The following is a 20,689-nucleotide window of genomic DNA, read 5'->3' on the forward strand; positions in this document are numbered from 1 at the left end:
TTATCACCTCTTCAATATTATGTTTATTATACTTGCATCTAGATCTTGTTATTCCACGCATGAGTAAAAAACCACATACATAGCTGCATCACGAATCTGCTTTTAAATATTTTGATGACCGTATTTCCATATAATTAATTGGCTTCCTTTGTAACCTTGTGTATTTTTTATGCATTTGAAAACATTACTCTAAGAAGGTAATCCATAGGCTTCACACCACACACACATACACACACACACACACACACACACACACACACACACACACACATGCAAACATTAAGATTCTGTATACATGTCACTTTCCCTCCCAGCCTCATGATAGATGCTATGCAATATAGAGAAACATCAGGCAGAAAGCATCTACAAAAGAGGTATCTCAATACCACCATGATTACCTAAATTCAGAAATGCCACCAAGTACAGCAGGTATGAATCTCAGTACACAAACTTGGGTGTGCAAGAAGTTAAACTATTTTTTTATAACTTAGTTCCTATTATGAACCTCTTTCCATCAGGAGGGCAGAGTTCAGGGTGTATCCTTTCAGGGGGCGGGTATATGGATTTGAGAGGGGAGTGTAGTGCTTGGTTATTGTGGAACAGGCTTTATCTGACCAGTTTCCCCTCTTCTTTGGTGTCTTCAACCCTGACTGACCTCAGTCTCTTGTGCAGCAGGCAGTTTCTGGGTGGCACTTATTCCTAGCCCAGGGCTCCTTTGGGGTGGTCCCTTATTGCTGAGCCCCACCAGGTGTTTGGGGGAAGAAACAGCCTGCTCTTCCCAAGCCATGCGTAGAGCTCTGTCCTTTTCTGCATTAGGACCATCTTCCTGGAAGTACCAAATAGCATTTCTACACTGCAATCTCATTTTCTCCCAGGTGCAGCCAAAGCTGGGTGACTCTCTTCTCTCAGATCCCCCAAATGTTCTAGCCTTTTGTCCCCCTTACTCCTAGTATTTCATCCATGTGGGCAGCAGTGGGGGAAGGAGAAGGGAAGAGACTGAAGCCATTTTTTGATATCTACTTGAATCTAAGATCCCTTACTCCCCTGCTCCTCCTCAATTACTCTTAATTTGAACAACTTTCTAGTCTAGAAGGCTAGAAAGCTTTGATCCTACTTTCCCTATGCTTGATTCTCCCTCGCCCCCCCAACTCTATTCCAGCAATGTGAAATGCAAAAGCATACTATTAAAAATTCAAAAGCCTGTGCTCTATGTCTGCTTCTCCCAGAAGCAATCTTGGCCAATTTAGGGAAGAGTGAAGGGGTTCACAGGAAGCATGAGGAACAACACATAGGGTAATTTCCAATATTCTTTCTGCAACAAGAACACACAAATTCAAATATCAAATACATGAACTATCATTGAAAAGAACAAATCCTTTTTCGCTGTCAATGAGAAATTCCATAAATTAGTGGAAAATAAAAACGATGTGTTGCGACATGGATGCTGGGTGTTTGGAGAGGCTTAGTCTGTAGTCAAATGACGTGCTTCCGTGTGCTGTGTTCTCATGTTATGGCAATCAAAATAATGGCTCCATATGTTAAGAATGGTTGCCTGTCATCTTGTATTAAGTTCTGTCTAAGCCCCCAGATTGTATGAGTTTGCCTGTCCTGTGTTTCTACAATACTCTAGGTAAACATCTATCTTTTAACTCTGGGAAAACTCTACAGAATAAGGCGGTAAGGAATGAGCAGTGAGGAAGACTGTGTTGCCAGGCAGAATTTAGGCTCTGAGGGCAGGGGAATTGGGTGGGTCTTCTACAGCAAAAGATAACAAACCAGTCTGTTTGTGGGGTGGGAGGAGGCAAGCCAAGCCCTGTGATATTGATTGCCTGCTTCCCTCTGGGCTTGTGTGCTGGGTCAACACTGGGTGTGAGTCAATACAGAGGTTCAGTATCAGCTTCAGGATCAGTGTCCAGCTGCCCCTGCTACAGACGCAACGGGCTAAATTGGGATTATGGTTCTCAAGTCCAGTCTGCATTTTCCAGGAGCTAAGAGGTCAGACCAAGGCCACCACAACTTAACACTTTATTATCTGCTAATCTTTCAGCCTCCTGTAAATAAGCTCTTGGAAGGCAGAAACCATGCTTTACTCAGTGCCAAGCCCCATCACTCTGCATGGGGACAAGCAGATAGGACGCGCTCAGTAATACCTACTTCCCGATGCTTACTGAGTACGTCTGTTGTGTATGGTTCTGGGCTGACACTTGAAATGCACTATTCTAGTTCAGCTTCAAAAACAGCCTCTGAGATATAGACAACATGTGAGGGAGAACAAACATATCACCTCAGGTCACACACCTGGTGAGTCACAGGGCCAAGACTGGAGACAGGAGCGGCGGACAGCTGAGGCCTAACCGTTAAACACCTGCTATGCTGAAGAGAAAGCCTTCAAAGCATTCTACAAGTTCACCAGGCGTCCAGAGCCTGCACTCTCCATGTCCAGAGCAACCGTAGCCAGAGATGCAGAGATGGTGCCAACTATAGGATTTGCGTTTCCATGGTTGCAGGGCCTGGCAGGATTTCTGCCTACCATAGAGCAGAGGTGAGAGTCTGAGCTTCTTTGTCAAATGATAAATCCTGACATAGCTATATTTGTATTCTCCTAGGAGTCCAAATTCAGCTCTCTGTGTAGCAGCAAGAAAACCCACACGTACAGCAGCACCAACAGAATAGGCACCCTAAGCTCACTGCATTTTCTTAGGGATGGTCCTCAGGCTCTGGTTTCCTAATTTGTGGAAAAAAAAAAAAAAAAGACACTTGTGGTTCTCTATCTCTGGACTGGCAGCTCAGGTTTTCAAACACAATTTTCAGGTTTCTGCTCAACAGAGTTTTAATTTCAGCCGTTCTGAGGCCAAGTCTGGGAGTCTGTATCTTTGTTGTTGTTGTTGTAATGTTTATTTACTCTTGAGAGAAAGAGGCAGAGCACAAGCTGGGGAGGGAGACAGAGCAAGAGGGAGACACAGACTCTGAAGCAGGCTCTAGGCTCTGAGCTGTCAGCACAGAGCCCGACGTGGGGCTCAAACTCACGAGCTGTGAGATCATGACCTGTGCCGAAGTCGAACGCTTAACCAACTGAGCCACCCAGGCACCCCTGGGAGTCTCTATCTTTAAAGCTCATGTAGTGATTCAAATGCTCAGCCTAGTTGGGGAAATAGTAGTCTGGGTCATTTAGTCAGTCTCTTCCTGACTGGATCACCCATTTCGGGGATTAAATCCCTGAGTATTGCCATGGGTTTAGGGTGCTATGGAATTTTTTTTTTAGTAAGTTTATTTATTTTGAGAGAGAGAATGAGTGAGTGAGGAGGAGCAGAGATAGAGGGAAAGAGGGAAAAAGAGAGAGAGAGAGAGAGAGAGAGAGAGAGAGAGAGAGAGAGAATCCCAAGCAGGATCCATACACTCAGCACAGAGCTCAGTATGGGGCTTAAACCCATGAACCACAAGACCAAAACCTGAGCTGAAACCGAGAGTTGGACACTTAACTGACTGAGCCACCCAGGCGCCCCTAGGGTGCTATGGAATGTTTAAGAGGTGTTTGGGGATGGAGACTAGGGAAGATATTTGAAGAATATGAGCATGCTAATATATCTGATGGGTATTAAGAAAGGCTTAATAGTGGACACCTTTACAGTGGACGTCTATTGCCTTTGCCTGCGCAGTTTCATTTCCCTACTTTTGAAAATGGTATTCTTCTTAGAAATTGTTTCATTCCCAATTCTTCACCCATATATCTTGGGTGGTGTTGAACCCACCCTCTTCCTGACTTCAGGGGTAAGTAGGGGTTACCCTTGCTTGGCCAAACAAAATAGACGTGGGACTCAGGAGGCAAATGAGGCTGAGTCTCAGTGCTTTTGATGGCTTGGTTACAAAACTTGGCACTGGAATCTTACAGCTGCTGGCAGCCTTCTTCTCTGATTGCAGGGAGGATGCTCAGCGGAGAAAAATGAGACCAACACATAGGAGACAGATATCGTAAATAAACTTTTAAAAGCACAGACTACAAAGTTTTAAGCAATGATGAATTTTATTACATGAAGATTGAATTTCTGTCAATGACACCGTGGATGCATTTAATAGGAGGCTGGCAAAATGTGACAAAGCATTTATAATGTGTGTGTGTGTGTGTGTGTGTGTGTGTGAGAGAGAGAGAGAGAGAGAGAGAGAGAGACAGAGACAGACAGAGACAGACAGAGACAGACAGAGAGACAAAGAGAAATATCTAGAATATACAAGGACCTCTGGAAATCAAGGAGAAAAAGATTGCAAACGGGCACAGGATATGAATAAGAGATTTACAGAAAAGGAAGCTCCAAAAAGAGACAAGCCTATGATGACTGCTCAAAATCATGGTGGTAAGAGAAGTTTAAATTAAAAAACTACATATGACATATGAGTTTATATCCATCAAGTTGGCGAAAATCAGGATATTGCCAAAGGTTGGGAGCAACACAAGGATACAGGAACATCCATATATTGTTGAGAGTGGAACAGGGTGGGGGGGTGGGGACCACTGCAACTCTTTGGGAGCAATTTGACCCAACGTGGTTAATTTAGTTCTACACAAACCCCATGCCAGTGACCCAGGAATGCTTCTCTAGGGTCTGCGTACCAGTGGGTGTCACAACCATGTCCACAGAAGGACATGTTTTAGGTTTTCGTAGAAATACTGTCTACACTGGCAGGCAGTTGTAGGTTCCCACCCCTGGAAGAAAGAGTGAGAAATGAGAATGGACTACACCGTGGATTGCAATGGAACAGTCGGAAAAAAGAAATGAAAAAGAAGAACGTATAGAGACATACGTGTAAGAAAAGGAGAGGACAGTGAGAAAAGAAGAAAAAAGTGTAAGATCTATAACCAAGTGCTATTTGCATAAATTAAAAATACATGCACATGCAGGGCTCCATCTCACGACCCTGGGGTCATGACCTGACCTGAAATCAAGAGTCGGACGCTTACCCAACTGAACCACCCAGGTGCCCCAAAACAATATACATTTTGAAAAAACACATTCAAATAAAAGTATATACACATTCAACATATTAAAATGAATGCCCAAAGAGGATCCCAGCTCCTACGGATTTTAAGCAAAAAAGTGAACAAATAAATATTGGATGATGTCAATAAGTACAATGAAGGAAAAAGCAAACAAAGAGACAAATGAACCCAAGTGCCAGGAGAAAGGCTAACAAGAAAGATCTACTTTGCGCTGGTAGGTAGGTCAGGGAAGGCTTCTCTGGGGTGGTGATATTTTCATTGCAATGGGACCCAGGGATAGTATTGGGGTCAATAGTTCTGGGAGAGCAGCTGAATGGAAGAAAAGCCACAAGAAAAGTTCTGAGGTAGGAGAGAACTGGACAATCAAGGAACTGAAAGAAGCCAGATGATGGTGACCAGAAAAATGGAGTCCCTTTCCTTGAGAGCTCCTGGGTTGTGGTGTGGCATGTGTGAAGTTAGGAATACAATATCAGAACCACCAGAGCTCAGGTTGGGAGGTGTCCAAGGGTTCTTAGCGCTAACAGGCAGCAGACTACTCCCCTGGTAGCGCTGTGTTAATGCCACATAATTAGCCCGAGCTGTAAAATCCATTCAGTTTGCACAGTCATTATGGGGAGGAAGAGTAACACTGGTCCACGGAAGCCTCCTTGTAGTTTTGCAACGACCAGCACGGGTCTGGAAGGGAAAGTTCTGCAATTTTAATGTGAGGCCCCTGCGTGGCATTTATGCACTAACCAGCTACCGCCTGCTTTAAAGCCTTCACAAAAGAGTAGTCTGAATAGATGGAGGCTGTGTGGGTAAGTGGGTAACAGCTCAAGCTTGGGATCTGAGAGGTCTTGTCTTTTTACAGTGGCAACCTCAGTCTGATGCTCCGTAGGGGCTCAGTTGTATCCATGGGATGGGTAAGTAAAGAGCACAGGCTCTGGAAAGCAGAATTTTGAGTGAGAAAGGCATGACACAGGAAGGCTAGTTACACCTGCAGTTCTCCCCCCCCACACACACACACATGCACAAACACACACACACTGCCAAAACCATAGAGAAAAGCAAAATTAAACGGAGGAAGCACCAACATGCTGGCAGTAGTTATATACATTACATGGTGGGTCTGTGGGTGAATTTAATCTATATTTTTCTTTCGGATATTTAATATATATTTCTGTAACTTCAGTTTTCATGTATTTCTTTAGCAGAATAATTTTTTTAATGGAAAGAAGTCATTCATAAAGGGAAGAAAGAATGCTATTGAAAATGGCCCTGCCACCTCCTTTTAGGAGACGAATTGCATTCATATGTTTTTGGTGACTAATGGTTATGTATATTGCTATCCATATCTGTATCTATATCCCCGAAGTCCTGCTTTTGAATGTGCAGAGACTGGGGGCTCAGTCAGTTGAGCATCCTACTTCGGCTCATGTCATGAACTCGTGATTTGTGGGATCAAGCCCCACATGGGGCTCTCTGCTGACTGCGTGGAGCCTGGATCCTGCTTCGGATTCTGTGTCTCCCTCTCCCTCTCTCCTCCACTCACAGTCTGTCTCTCTCTCTCAAAAATAAACATTAAAAAAACTGAATATGCAAAGATTGAATTGGAACATCGTTTCAGGTGGAGTTGAAAGCTAAAATTGTTGTGCATGAAGAAACAACAAGATACATGAGTCTGCGCTTGCATCTGGGGAGAGAGGGGCCTGAGGAACACGGCAGCAGACAGAACCCCAAATGAGAAATGAATGCTGAGAAATCTCCCATGATGTGGATTTTGGAAATTATTGAGAATAGCCATATCTAGGTTTCCATGTTGCTGGCTGGTAACAAAATATCTCCTATGGGCCAGACCATGTGCTTGGGGTTAGGGCTATGATATGAAAAGGAGAGACAAGACCTCTGTTTCTGTGGCCTTTATGTTCTGGGGGAGGGGTTCCTAATAACAACTTGTATTTATATAGCACTTAATATGTGCCAAGCACTGTTGGCAATACTTCACGTGCATTAGTGCCTCGTAACAATCCTATGAATTCCTTATACCACACATGCAAAGCCTTTTTGAAAATAACCAAGTTAAATAACTTTCCCAAGATCCCTTAGCCACTAAATGATGAGGCTGGGATTAGAATCCACCATTCTGCTTCTCAGATTCACAAACAAAGGCAGTGACAGGTTTCAGTGATTAACAAACCAGGAAACCAGGGATGGCATCTACATGGACAAAACAGACAAGGACAAACCAGGCAGTAGACTGTAGGGTATCTCAGTAGAGACCAGAGGGAAAGAATAAGGAAGTTACAATCCCTTCTTCCTCACCCTGCTCCAAGTATCTTTTGCACGGTATCTTTAAGTCAGTTTCCAAAGAGACATTATTACAAACCAGCACAATATAAAGCCATACAGAATTAGCCAGGTCTTGCAGGGCTCCGAATTCATGCCCAAAGTACACAATGTGCTTTTTAAAAGCAAGAAAGTAAGCTTATTTTGAACAGAGACGCATGGATAGTAACATTGCCCATTCATGAACGATCATTGCTAAGTGGAAAATTATTCTAACAACTTTTATTGTCCGGAAGTCATCAGGACTAAATAGCTAGTGAGAAGCAGCTATAGCTTTCCAAATGAGACCCATTCCAAAGTATTGCCTTGGATTTTCTGACCATAAGAAAGGCTCTTGGTGGATTTGATAGACATGCCAATGTATGTGCCTTGCTTCCATCCCCCTGCTTCTGAGTGGGCTCCTTGTGAAACACCTTGTGAAATCTGCGGGACCCTGCTGCTAGGCAGATGTTCCTCAAGAGATCTCCATGCTGTAGAATCTCCTGTCTCCTTTATGCCTCTCCTCCATGTCCCTCCTTCTTCCTTCCCTTTGAACATGCACCACATTCTTGGTGGCCAGAATTAGATCATACATACCAAGGTAGCTATATGCCTTCAATTAAAATATTTTATTTATTTTTTAAATTTTTAAAAATGTTTTTTATTTATTTTTGAGACAGAGAGAGACAGAGCATGAGCAGGGAAGGGGCAGAGAGAGAGGGAGACACAGAATCCGAAGCAGGCTCCAGGCTCTGAGCTGTCAGCACAGAGCCCGATGCGGGGCTCGAACCCGTGAACCATGAGATCATGAGCTGAGCCCAAGTCGGACTCTTGACCGACTGAGACGCCCAGGCACCCCCCACTTACTATATTTTTACCCTGTGTCAGTCCTTCACTTTGGTACTTTACCTACATTTAATCTTCAAAATAATCCTACAAGGTTATTATTAGCCCTGCTTTACAGATAAGGAAACAGACCTAGAAAAAGTCTCCATATTATAAATGCTCTTAAAAGTTATCCAGTGTAGGGGTGCCTGGGTGGCTCAGTCGGTTGAGCATCCGACTTCGGCTCAGGTCATGATCTCATGGTTCGTGAGTTCGAGCTCCCCCCACCCCGTGGGGCTCTGTGCTGATAGCTCGGGACCTGGAGCGTGCTTTGGATTCTGTGTCTCCCTCCCTCTCTGCTCCTCCCCTGCTCACACTCTGTATCTCAAAAATAAAGATTAAAAAAAATTAAAAAAAAAAAAAAGTTATCCAGTGTAAACATTTCAGAGGGGATTACAGCCTGGAGGTCACAAACTTTTCTCAAGTACAGTCAACCAGTGGCTGAATTGAGACCAAAGCACTGGCCTCTGAAGTCCCGAAGAACTTCTCTTTCAATTACAAAGCACAGCTTTTTGTGACCTTTTATCCTAAAAAAAGGTCAGAACTCTGACAAGGCATTTAGCCTCTGGGAGCCTGTTTAAATAGGCAAAACATTAGAGTTTATCTCATAGAGCCTCTTCAGGGTTAAATAAGTAAATAACTATAAAGCACCAAGTGCAGCACTTAACACGTTCCAAGGACTGATCCTCTGGTAGCTTCCACTCTTACCACTATTGTCATTTATCTTAGTCTGTTTGGAATGCTGTAACAAAATGGCACAGACTGGGTGCCTTATACACAATAGAAACTGACTTCTCCCCGTTCTGGAGGCTGGAAAACCAAGATGAGGGTTCCAGCGATCACATAAGGGCTGTCTTCTGGGCTGCAACCTGTTTGCCGTGGCCTCACGTGGCAGAAAGGGCTAGTGAACTCTCCAGAGTGTCTTCCAGGAGAGTACTCACCCCATTCATGAGGGTTTTACCCATGACCTAACACCTCCTGAAAGGCCCCACCTTCCAAAATGTCACACTGGACATTAAGATTTCAACATAGGAATTTTGAGAGGATGCAAACATCCAGACCACAGCAATTTTATTAATTTATTAATAGGAAAACTAAAGGAAACAGTCACTGAACACCTTGATGGTAGGGATCATGCCTTTAACTCAGCACTGCATGGAACTTCCTAGCACCCTGCCTGATCAAATCAAGCCAATGAGCTGGCAAACATATGATGGACCAGTCAGCCTCTTTTTATTCCAATGCCAGTATCTTAACCCAAGTGAGGTGTGCATGTCCCTGGTGGCATTTAGGATGATTCCAGATGGCACGTGTTTTTATATTTTAATAGGTATGCATTTATTTTAATAAGTATTAGAAAAATACAGCTAAAAGATAAAATCACTGATATAATGGATAATCTTGCTCAGGATGGAGCTAAAGTAGGTCGATTTAAGAATATTAAGCAGATAATAGAAATGGCAGTGTGCCATTACAAGAGCTAAGGTGGGATGCAAAGACACTTTGGGAAGCAGTGATTTAACATACTCTGATGATGACTGGGCTTGTCAGTTGAGAATAGTTTTATTTATTAGTAGCAGTAGTCTTTTTATTTTACCACTATGCTCTCTTCTGAAATAGCTCAGTCAGCCTGTATTTTACACATACCCTCCATGTCTCTGTTTTTGCTCTCACTCTGGCTTAGAAACCCTTTTCTACTCTCTTCACTTGGATAACTCCCACTGGTCCTTTAAGTTTTGGATAATACACGTGTCTCATCAGAGAAGCAGGACTCTCTGGTACCTTTCCTCTAGCTTCACCAAGCATCTGCTTTATAACCCCATCTCTGCACTTAGTCTGTTGTACAGGAAATAAATGATCACATGTCTCTCTCTAGCCCTACATTTCTGGAGCTTCTCAAGGGCAGGTATCATGCCTTATTCATCTTTGCATCACCAGCACCAAACACAGTGCTTGGCATAAGGAAGCCACTCAATGTATGTCTGAAATGAACTATGACTCCAGGCTGCAAAAGAAATAAAAACAATGTTTCTTCTTGTTGGCCCCTTGAAACTGACTGCCTGTGGAATGCACAGGGCAGTCACTAAAGAACTTTGTAGCTATTCTGTCTCATAAATATTTTTCAGCTTATCAAATGTGAGAAAGTCAAGAGGTGAATATACTGAAGAAGGGATAGCATGTGTTCAGGCTCTAGAATATGCAAACTTCTATTCTTTGGAACTGGTAACCTGGTTTGAACTTGCAACTGTTAATTGGGACAAAGCCCTGGGGAAAAAAAAAATCCCTCCCATATGCAAATGATTCCATCTGTGATCCTGTTAAACATTCGTTACTTCAGCAGAACCTTGCCAAACTGCCACATTATGTCTTCTTTTTGACAATTAACATTTAATCCAGCAACCAAAGAATGGAGAAACAAATAGACTGTGGACTCATTTTAACTAAAGTGAATATTAAATAAAACACAAACCTGCACATTCATTAAGGTCCTGAAGAACTTGCCAGGAATTGCTATTCCCGCCAGTGTGATGAATCACTAGGCTATGAACTTTCTATCAGGACAGAAAAGTATACTGGGGGTAGGGGGTGGGTTGTGAAGAGATACGGATTCTATCTCCAATTTTGCTCTTGGGTAGGGCCTTGGGCAAGGCAATGAACCTACTTAGACTTTAGTTTCTTCCTCTATAAATTAAAGGTTTGGACTAGGTACTCCTAGGGTTTATTATTAAGTGCTTAGTCAGTACTTATATTTAATTTAATAAGTATCTGTTGAGTACCTACAATGTGCTAGATAGGCACTGTTCTGGATCTTTATAGGCAATAATTGGCAAGATAGACAATGTCTCTGTTAAACTGGAATTTATATTTAGTTTTCAATGTTTATTTATTTATTTTGAGACAGAGTATGCACATGAGTGGGGAAGGGGCAGAGAGAGAGAGAGGGAGACAGAGAATCCCAAGCAGGCTCCACACTGTCATCACAGAGCCCGATGTGGGGCTCAATCTCATGAAGTGTGAGATCGTGACCTAAGCGGAAATCAAGAGTGGGACGCTTAACCAACAGAGCCATCCAGGCATGCCCCTGGATGGAATTTTTAGTCTGATGATAGAGGTTAAACATTAAACAAATGATTATGTATGATTATGCAGGTAATGATTTAAGTGTGGTCACACTAAGCGCGATGAGGATAGTGTGAACACACATGAGCGAAAGGCCTTTGGGTAGTCCCAGAGGTCAGGGAAGGCTTCCCTGCGAATGTGACATTTCATAGCAGTATCTGCGGGAAGAGAGTGGCCCAGGGGAAGAACAAGACGAAGGCTGGCCCAAGCAGAGGAAGGAATCCAAGTGCTTGAGGAACTCAGAGTAACTACTGAGGGGCTGGACAGTCACGTGAGCTGCAGCCAGTCCGTGCAGAACAGTGCAGGCCGTGGAAAGCTCTGCTTCTTTCCGTGGCAGTGGGAAGCCATCAACAAGGGTGAGATAATTGGAGGTAAAAGACTCACAGTAATTCTGATTAAGAGAGGTTTCTCTTCTCCATCCTTATCTCCAATTTGTGATAGGCCCTTGTTGGCACGATCTTAAGGTGAATCTGTGAAAAGTAATAAAAGGGAAGCCTCACTGAAGTAGACCCGGGACAGTAGGAGGGGAGCCTGGAAGGGCAAGCTGAACTACTCAATGTCAACTTTGGAAGCACTGCCAATCACAACCCTAACGGAAGAATCTCGAAGGAGAAGTCACCAATGACAGGCGTCAGCAGGGAAAGATGTGCACCTTATCTCCCACAGGTAGTCGAAACCCCTGTAGCCCAGCCAATGAGAAACCATCAACAACCTGAACTCTTGCTTCTCACTTTCCATCTCCCACCCTCTCCCCCGTAACATAATGTCCTTCTCCTTTGTTTGCTGCAGTTGCCTATTGTTTTGCCGTACCTTGCTTGTCCCAGATTGCAATTCTCTGCTACTCTCTGCAATTCTCTCCTGAATAAATCCATTTTTGCTGGTAAAATAACTGGTAGTTTTGTTTGCTTGTTTTTTAAGGTTAACAGATTCTTCTGGATTATAATTACAAAAGCAATATTGCCATCAGAGGCTTCTCTGGGGTTCTTGACTAATTCCACACGGGCTCACGGACTTCCCACAGTTGGCAAAGATTGTGCACATTACCACAATATTTCAGCAATAAACACGATGCCAGAAGCTTTTGCAAACTCTCACCAATGGCGTGGCCACCCAGATGCTCTTGGGCAACAGACCCTTTTGTAAGAGCAAGGTAGACAGTGTTTTAAAGGAAGTCAGTGCCCAGCTTGCTTTGGACTCCATAAAGCTCACTTTCCCCTATTTCTCTTTTCTTTTTAAAGGATCTAATAGCTTCCATTTAGAGGTTGCGGTGAATTTAAATCATCTGCTCCCTCTTTCAGGGGAACTAGCATCCTAGATTTAACTCCTATTGTAGACTGAAAGGCTCTGTACTCAAAAAGACTCTCAGAAATCAGTCAGTAGATGGGGAAGAAATTGTGGTTGTTTGGAGGGGGGAGGTATGGAAGGTTGGCTTGAGAAGCTTTTGAAGTGTGCCTGTGTATGCCTGAGCCACATGTCACACTAACCGTGAAGCATGTAGGAGCCATTTGGAAATTGGCTATAGCACCAATCCCCTAACAAATACTCTAGGAGATTTTTTAAAATGCTGCCCTCAACAAAAATATTATGTTGTTTTTTTCTGTATTTAAAAAAAAAATGTCATCGCTTCCTAAAATGCTAAATACTGCTGCAAATTGTTGATGCTCTTGAGCACGGACCATAACAAGTTGACCCAGTTTGGGGACCTGAAAGTCTACCTTGCTCTGGGATAGATTCAAGGCTCATAATTCATCTAGTAAAGAGATGCTATTTGTCGTTAGGCTGTAACTTTAACCATTTGGTGTAGAGCCAATCCAGCAGTTTACCCTGAGGAGACTGGAAGAGAAACAGGTAGGATAGAGTCTAGGCCTGTAATTCCTAGAAGGGCTATGTGGTTAGGGGCCTGGGCTACTGACCAGACTGGAACAACAAGCCCAGGGTGTGTGAGGATGTGCTTCCCTGCAGAGGCCAGCACTTCCTCAGGCAGCTCTGCTGGAGGTTGTGGTCGTGAAAAGCCACATCTTCAGATAATGCAGTGACAGCGGAGGTGACAGAATCGCCAAATTCTGCTGTCTGGGGCCACACTGCAACTGTCTCTCAGAGTTGTCACAACAAGGAAAACATGGTATAAGAGAGTGGGTTTTTTTGTTTTCTTTAAATTTTTTTTAATGTTTATTTGTTGTTGAGAGAGAGGGAGAGAGAGAGAGAGCACCAGCAGGGAGGGGCGGAGAGAGAGAGGGAGACCCAGAATCAGAAGCAGGCTCCAGGCTCTTAGCTGTCAGCACAGAGCCAGATGCAGGGCTGGAACTCACAAACCGTGAGATCACGACATGAGCAGAAGTCAGACGCTCAACCGACTGAGCCACCCAGGCGCCCAGAGAAATCCTATTCTGAATTAACTGTAGGTCATGGTCAGCAAACAAACAGGAGACCCACAAATGTCAGAAAGCCGGCTTTAAGTGCAACGTACAGCATCTGAAAAACACTCACTAATTTCCTTCCCAAAGCATATAGCGTCTTACTTTTAACCAAGAATTCGTGGAAGGAGAAAACATGGGTCCTCTTTGTGCTCTGGATCTCTGGCAACTCTACCATGTTACTCTCCTGTCAGTGAGTGCTTTAAAAACATTAGCTTGAACGCAGCCTACACTATTAATCATCCTGTTTAAGGAGATCCATACTGGCCATTCGGCAGCTGTTCCTCCAACCAATATGACAATGATTTCACAGACTAATTCCAGCTCCAACAAAGAGGGATTCAGATTCTACCTCTAGGGAGGCAAATGTCTTCAGCTCTCTGAACTCCATTTTCTTCATATATAAAAATGGAAAAAGCCTTTTTTACCTTTGTTGTCAAGGATTAAACAAAGTGACTTTTTTTTTTTAAAGTGCATAACAGGAGTTCTGACGCATAAAGGATGGTCAATAAAGAGACCGTCTTACCTTTCCTCCTGCACCTCCTCAGCTTCTCATCCACCCCTCCCCCCCCAGCCCCCCACACACCCCGGGGATGACCAGTGGCTTCCATCACAATAGATCACTGCCCCCAAGAAGGCAGACACTAATGATGGACAGAAGCAGTAAAACATGCTTCTTAATCTCCCATTTAGACGCTGCATGACCACTGATAAGTCATTAACCAACCTGTGCCTTAGTTTTTTTTTTTAACTGTTTGATGGAGATACCAGTGACTACCTCAGAGGCTGACTAGGTTAGGATCAGGTAAGAACATGTACGTAAAGAGCTTGGGACTCTGCTTGAAACACATACCTTGTCATGAAAACTAGGTGTCGTTGTAATAGATTGTTGCATTTGATGTATAGGCTGGGTGATGGTAAGACAGGTATATGAGAGAGAAGGAGAAAAAGAAAAAAATCTCATTTGTTATGAAGAAAATAAAATACATTATTATCAGAGAAATGTAGCCTGATTTCATAACTATGTTAGGGCTTCCCATTCCATGATTTTACCTACATAGTTAAGGAATGATAGAGAGGGAAGAAAACATAGCTCAATTATAGTATTTCCAAAGTTTTTACAACATGGCGGGCAAGCATTTTCTGTGAAGGGCCACCAAGTAAATATTTTAGACTTTACAGATCACATACAGGCTCTACTCATATGTTTTTATTCTTTTGTTTTTATTTTGTTTCTTACAATCCCTTAAAAATGTTGGGGCGCCTGGGTGGCGCAGTCGGTTAAGCGTCCGACTTCAGCCAGGTCACGATCTCGCGGTCCGTGAGTTCGAGCCCCGTGTCAGGCTCTGGGCTGATGGCTCAGAGCCTGGAGCCTGTTTCTGATTCTGTGTCTCCCTCTCTCCCTGCCCCTCCCCCGTTCATGCTCTGTCTCTCTCTGTCCCAAAAATAAATAAACGTTGAAAAAAAAAATTAAAAAAAAAATTAAAAAAAAATGTTAAAACCATCTTTCAGCCCACTGGCCAACATTTGCTGGTAAAATCAGTTACCGTATTTTAGAGAAATTTGAAGAAGGATGTAATGAGTAGCTAAGCTTAGAGTTTAGAGCATTACATAATTGCTGATAAGGGAGAGAGATGATTGCAGTATGGGCAGTTAGACTGCTAGTCAAAACCACTGACAGATATAAGCAAGACAAACCTAGAGTCTAAACCCAAGACTTAACGAGACATTCTTTCCATACCTAAATGTCTTGGGATTTATTTGTCGCAAAAACAGCAGGAAATTTGTTTAGCCAAAGCTGCTTATGACTGTTAGAAGAGAATTCTCCATGGGCCTCTTGGGTTTCTGCACATCTTGCAAGTAAAGCACTCAGTGCCCATCTGCTCCAGACTATCTTTTAAGGGATACTGGTGTAGTTGAACAGCCTCGTCTCTCTCAGGAGCAAAATGCAAGCATGTTACTGCCTTCTATAAAAGATCTGGGTTCCCTAAACTTTAGGCTCTTTTCCTATGACACACATCATTTCACATGCAAATATCAGCTGACCTTCTTCCTGATGCAAGAAAAGGCCATGAGTAATGAACAACCCTTCATTTCTTACCCTGAAACCTTACATCATCTGTCAACATCCACGAACCTCTGGCAGGATTACTTCTTAACTTGCACGTAGGGGGAAAAAATCCCCTCAAACTTTTTACAATTTTTAACAGTGACAGAAATGGAATGAAGATGAGGAAGAATGATCTAAACCAAGGAAACCAGAAAACACTGTTTTAAAAGCTACCTTAACAAAGAGCATTTAACAAAGTCTGAAAACGGTTTGATGCCCTGACACAGGAAAGAAGATGGAAAGAGATGGTAAACACTGACCCGTCCAGCCTGTTTGGGTGATTTGAGTAAATGTGTCACACCGCAAGAGCCCTCCACATCTCTCTGGTGCCTCTATTAAAATCCTACCCACTGTTCAAAGGGATTTTCAGATATCACACTACCTGGAAGTGACCTCTCCATTAAAGCTCAGAAATGTATACTACCCATGTTAACATAGCATTTCGATAGTAGTGATCTCACAGGCAGATTGACGTCTCTTAAATGATAAATCCAGAGCCGCTAGCAATGTGATCAATAAATGCATGTTTTATTTGTTTAGCTTTGTATTATGACTTTTTCAGTCTTATGTAGATTTAAGAGCGATGACCCATTTTTACTTGCTTTTGTATCCAAATTAGATGATTACTGTGGGCTGAGTTGTATCCCCTTCAAATTAGTATGTTGAAGTCCTAACCCCAGTACCTCAGAATGTAGCTGTATTTGGAGATAGAGTGTTTTAAAGAGGTAATTATGTGGTCATTAGGGTGGGTCTTAATCCAATATGACTGATAGCCTTATAAAATGAAAATTGGACATGGATAGGCACATAGGGGAGACCATGTGAAGACATGGGTAGAAGATGGTCATCCACAAGCTAAGGAGAAAGGCCTCAGAGGAAGCCAACCCTGCCAACCCCTTCCATCTTGTACTTCTAGCCTTCAGACTACAAGAAAATAAACAGGCAAAAAAAAAAATCTGTCGTTTAAGCCAAAATCTGTGGTATTTTGTTACGGCAGCTCTAGTAAACTAATACAGTCCTCTATATTTAGTTCTTAAATAAATGGACTTCTTAAGAAAGCTAATCCTGCCTCTGGGTTAGATATCTCTCCTATTTATTGCATAACAGCTTATACTAACCTCTGTCATATCATATATCTTTCACACTGCATTATTATCTTTCAGTTATTTATTACTAGGCACATTATACAGTATCAATTACATCTAATGCAAGTGACAGAAAATCTGACTTATAGAAGATCAAGCAAAGTGGAAATCTACCGAAGATTCAGGAGTAGATCCAGCTTCAGGCATGTTTTGATTCAAGGACTCAAATGACATCATCAGAACCTATTCTATTTCTATCTCTTAGCACTGCTTTCCTCCACACAAGCCTTCATTCTCAGACTTCATGTGATGGCAAGATGGCTGCCAACAGAGCCAGGCTTATATAATCCCAGGTTCAAGACCAGCAAAACAGAAGAAAAAGCTTGTTTCTCAGTAGTCCCAGCAAAATCCACCAGGTTTCATCTTGTTGGATCGGACCACACACTCATCTCTGAACCAATCAGCGTAAGCAGGGATGCAATGCTCAGGCCATGGTGGAGTTACATGTTCCCCCAGCAAGTCAGAGGTAGAGTTAGACACCTGGTATGCATGGACTGAGGGAGAGGTACAGGGAAGAAGAAAATTGAGATCCAGGAGAAGGGAGGATGGGTGCTTGGCAAGCAACTTGTTTGTTGCTCTGATATGACTGTTTAGCTCTCAGAAGCTAGATACCCCAGTCTCATTCTATCTTCTGGACCCAGCAAGTTTACCTGAATATAACAATAGCACCAGGGAGTGTGTATTGAATGAATGAATGAATGCAGCAGATGTGGAGTCATCAGTGAAACATGAGCTTTTCATTCCTGCTGCAACAGGACGGAGTACCTATGAGTCTCTCTCATCTCCATAGTTAGAAAACAGCTTGCAGCCTCACAGGCTGAGCCTGGCCTGGTGGAGGAAATGGCCCTCTTATCTTCCCCAGCAGGGAAGACACAACAACCTTGGTGAGATTGCGCATAATGACTCCGTGATCAAATTCTATCTAGACACAGAGGAGTGGGTGAAAATTGAGACAAACAAATGAGGAAGGTGTGGAGACACGAATCCTACCCTAAATGTTTCTGTTCTTCATCTCAGCCAGCAAGTGGGAATTGAATCAGATAGGTTACAGAACCACCTAGTGGTCAAATAGCATCCACGCTCACGGTGTACAGACTCCAGTTGGTGTGTGTAATGAGCTTAAGCATTGTCTTTCTGGGACTGTGATGTACCCGGGTCACCGAAGGGTCCATGTGCCCTCCCTGGCTTCCACTTTTTCTCCTACTTTTGGAAATGCCACTGGGAGCAGAAATTTGGGATAAAATGAGTCCACTAGATTGGTTTTTCATTTCTACTTTTGTTACAGAAATTGTTGAGAAAGGAGGGATGTTGAAATGGCAAAGGAGACTAAAAATTTTAGTGAAAATGTCAGTGCAACATGCCCTCCTTATATCTGGTAATCTGTGGGCATGAAGGTCATAGGAGGGTCCTTCAATTTCTACCTCGTATACTTATGTATTCTTTGACTTACAATACATAACGAAGTAGATGTCATTGGATTAGGGAGCTTTTCTCTGATGTTCTGGGACCAGCGTGTGGTAAACCTGCACTAATTGATTTATGAATCTCCCATACATGGGATAAACAAATGACATGGGCATAGGCAGTGGCTTTGGCACTAAATGGTGCTGAAGTTGTTCAGCTGAGAAATTAGTTAATCTATGGGCCTCATTGGTTTGGATACTCCAATATTCTACAGGGATTCTTGTTTCTGGCAGTGTGAGACTCTAAGATCCTGTGACTTACCCCCAAGGGAGTTGGTCTGCTGAGATGTTTGGAGGAAATGAGGCTGGCAGATGAATTTGACATCTTATTCCATTTTGCTAATGGACACACAGCCATGATTTAAAATGCAGCTATGTGACCTAAGATGTTCTATGTGAAGAGTTCTAAAGGTTTTAGATCTAAAGGGTGGCTTATTCAGTTGAGAGTCCAGTTCTTGATTTCATCTCAGGTCATGATCCCAGGGTCGTGGGATTGGGACCCACGTTGGACTCCACACTGAACATGGAGACTGCTTAGGATTCTCTCTCTCTCTTTCTCTATCTTTCTCTCTTTGCCCTTCTCCCCTTCCTCTAAAAATAAATTTTAAAACCTACAATTTTTAGATCATAGTATATATAACAGAGTTAGTGACAGTTAAATACATGATATTTACAGAAATATTATCAAAGTTGTATTTAGAAGGGTTATTCTGTGGCCCAAAGGACTGGAGATTGAGAAACATTGGTTCGCAAGATACCAATTAGGAACACGTTATATAATAATTCAGGGCAACTGTTATGATAATTGTCTTGACAACTTCTTTGCCAACATCAAATCTTCCATGTGCCTATTACAGTGCCTGGAGATGAACATGCTTTGGTTGAATGCATGTTTATGTAACTCTGGATGACCACTCATAGCACAGTAGGGGAAGGAGGCACAAGAGAGACACGAAAGGATACAGAAGACTTATCTCATATTGGATGGAAGGAGCTGGGGAGAGAGGACATCAAATGAAGAAGACTCTGCCGCTTGCTCATCACTGGAACAGCTATGAGAGAAAGATGGAAATGGAGACGAACAGGGTGGGGGACTTGTGGATTGTGGATACGCAACCTGCCAGGGCCAAGGAGAGAGGAAGAGAGAAGATGAGTTTCATTCACTGTGTTTATGTTAGGTTTGAGTGGATTGAACAAGGGTACAGCTTAAAGAAATGCCCAGCAGGCTGCTAATGACAGGGATTTGAGCATAGGTGAGGGGTTAGTGTTTGCAATACAGTTTTCGATCTCTAACGTGGAGGCAAAGGTTCAAAATGTAAGAGAAAATAAACTACCTTGGAGAGCAGGATGTAAAGACAGAAAGCTGAGGGCCCACAATTGAGTTCTGAGGAACATTCACTATTCCAAAAAGCGTTGGGAACATTGGAGAAACTTGCAGATGATAAGCTTCTCCAATTGCCAGGTGAATCCGTCTCTACTAAAGGCCAGGAGAAATTACTTGACATTTTAAAGGCAGACTAGGGAGAGAGTTGTTCAATGTCAGATATAAGGGGAAAATCCTTCGGAGATACACAGAGGGAATAAAATATCTCCATCCTTCAGTTGTGCTGTTTTAAAATTCTTAAAAGCAACAAAAATCCAGGTACTTCAATTAAAAAGTTTGCAGCTGAAGTTTGCTTTCATTCCAGCCCATTTGAGTGCACTTTTTCCCTTCTATTTTTGCTTTGTCTCCACTTTGTAAAGAGGTTGTTTAAACCTGTGCCTCAAATTCTCACAAAGCAACCCAGCCACGAGGGGAAAATCAAAAAGGAAGTACAGTGCATTTATAACAGCTTTGCTGGGAATCAGTGGGAGGGGAAACCAAAGGATGCTGCCCAGACCAGTGACCCTTGAGCACTGGGAACAGTTAATTGGCAAACCAGGAAGGAACATAATGGGACGGCCAAGAGTGGCTCAGGCAACCTTTTTAGGATGAAAGGACTACACCTTCGGCAGTTACCGTTTTTCACTTCTTTGCTTCCCAATGGCCCTCCTTTTGTACATTAACAAAAACAGTACCTTTCTAGATGTAATCAGACATCTGGGAACAAGGGACAGAAGAGAGGAGCAGGTGAGCACAATCGTTGCCTTGGGGAATGCCTAGGCATCAAGTAGCTTGTTGGAGGACATGTTGAAATGAACATAGGTGAGTTTTACTGATGGGAGAGAAATCAGTCTCTCCTTTTCATCCTTTTTTAAGGATGGGTGTGTGTGTG

The 20,689-nt window shown here is 43.0% G+C and overlaps 2 long non-coding RNA genes across 2 annotated transcripts in view; one reads left to right on the forward strand and one right to left on the reverse strand.

Moving 5' to 3' along the window:
* The window catches only part of LOC123386186, a 116,354-nt gene extending 102,078 nt beyond the window's left edge, over positions 1 to 14,276 (reverse strand). The window contains exons 1-2 of the long non-coding RNA XR_006599930.1: positions 14,243 to 14,276; positions 11,687 to 11,772 (exon numbers count right to left, since the gene is read on the reverse strand). This is a non-coding gene — a long non-coding RNA (uncharacterized LOC123386186). The remainder of the gene's footprint in view (positions 1 to 11,686; positions 11,773 to 14,242) is intronic.
* A 69-nt stretch (positions 14,277 to 14,345) lies between these two features.
* Positions 14,346 to 20,035, forward strand: LOC109492825. Its single transcript, XR_002146800.3, has 2 exons — positions 14,346 to 14,521; positions 19,292 to 20,035. It is a non-coding gene; the product is annotated as an uncharacterized LOC109492825 (long non-coding RNA).
* Positions 20,036 to 20,689: the final 654 nt, after the last annotated feature.

Source organism: Felis catus, chromosome A1 (assembly GCF_018350175.1).
Source record: "Felis catus isolate Fca126 chromosome A1, F.catus_Fca126_mat1.0, whole genome shotgun sequence".
In the NCBI taxonomy this organism is placed as follows: Eukaryota; Metazoa; Chordata; class Mammalia; order Carnivora; family Felidae; genus Felis; species Felis catus.